Source organism: Galeopterus variegatus, unplaced genomic scaffold (assembly GCF_000696425.1).
Source record: "Galeopterus variegatus unplaced genomic scaffold, G_variegatus-3.0.2 Scaffold6198, whole genome shotgun sequence".
Taxonomy (NCBI): Eukaryota; Metazoa; Chordata; class Mammalia; order Dermoptera; family Cynocephalidae; genus Galeopterus; species Galeopterus variegatus.
The window spans coordinates 153256-154622 of record NW_007732309.1 but is presented as its reverse complement, the minus strand read 5'-3'; the positions used below and the strand labels follow the sequence as shown (position 1 = coordinate 154622).

The 1367-nt window shown below is 34.0% G+C and overlaps 1 protein-coding gene across 1 annotated transcript in view; it reads right to left on the bottom strand.

Annotated features, from left to right (window-relative positions):
- Positions 1-1367, bottom strand: part of LOC103605968 (zinc finger protein 665-like) — a gene marked incomplete at its 5' end in the record, with an annotated part of 77182 nt that overhangs the window by 8218 nt on the left and 67597 nt on the right.

Sequence of the window (1367 nt, the reverse complement as noted above, 5' to 3'; positions counted from 1 at the left end):
TGTGCTCTGCCCCATTACTTCCCATTAAGAACCTGAAAGATTGAGATATGCTCCTGATGTGTAATAGAAATCAAACAGATGACCTTTCTGCCTACTGTTTTCACAGTTTTGCTAAGTAACAATATCAGAAGATCCAAACCAGGCCCTGCTATACAACTGAGAAGTGTGAAAAAAAACAAACGAAGAAATGTCTGTGAATCTTCAGAAGACAGAGAAGACTTGAGACACCTCTGTGCAATTACTAGGGCCCTGGATACACAGGAGGAGCCCCCAACATTTCCCACCTACTGACTAAGCCTTCCAAACACACAAAATGTGATGGAACCAAGGAGATGTGTGTCCATCTGGATAAGCTGCTTCCCTGAGAAGTTCTTCTACAGGAAATGGAATCCTTCCTTAACTCTGAGACCCCTAAGCATCCAGATCAGTTCTACATTATGAGAGCATAAATCACATGACACAAATAGCCTGAGAAAGGTTTATTATGGCGTAGAAGTAAAAGAAAGCAACGATGTTGAGAACCGATAGTTAAAACATTAGATGACATATTCTGATATAAATGAATGATTCAATAAATAAATAATTGGGGAAGAAAATAATATTGTACAAATCCCAGTAGAGTGACATTCACTGGTTGCAGCAATGACAGTCCTGATGTACCTAATCAATACTTCTCAAGTCTGTCAATGTCATCCAAAACAAGAAAAGTCTGAGAAACTGTTAGAGCCAAAAGAAATTTAAGGAGGCATGATGACTACATGTAATTTTTTATCCTGGATAAAATAAAAAGAAACTAAAGACATTAGATCAAACTAAGGAAAACCAAATAAAGTATCAATTAGTTAATAATATTATTTCGATATCGATTCATTATTGTAACAAACCATACTAACATGATATTAATAATAGCGAAATAGGGTGCAGGGTATATGGGAACTCTATACTGACTTTGCAATCATTCTTGCATAAATCTAAAACTCTTCTAAATATAATGTTTAAATTTTGTTCAGCTATGAGTAGTAATTTGCAGAATTCAATGAGTATTAACTTGCAAACACAAATGAAATGGAAATTTTCTGGGATAATGCACTGTACTAGTATTGACAGTAGTGGAGACAATTTAAATGGACCATGATAAAGATGAACCACATGAGATGATTTAACACTGAAATTCTGACAATCTTTAAATACATTTATTTATTTATTTATTTTTTTATATAACCTCACCTCTGCTTCACTCTCTTACAGGTCTTAAATACTGGATCTGTATCTGATTGCAGCTAACATAAATGCTTTTGCCTTTACCATTTATTTTAAATTTTTATTTTGTCAATATACAATGTAGTTGATTATTATGTCCCATCACC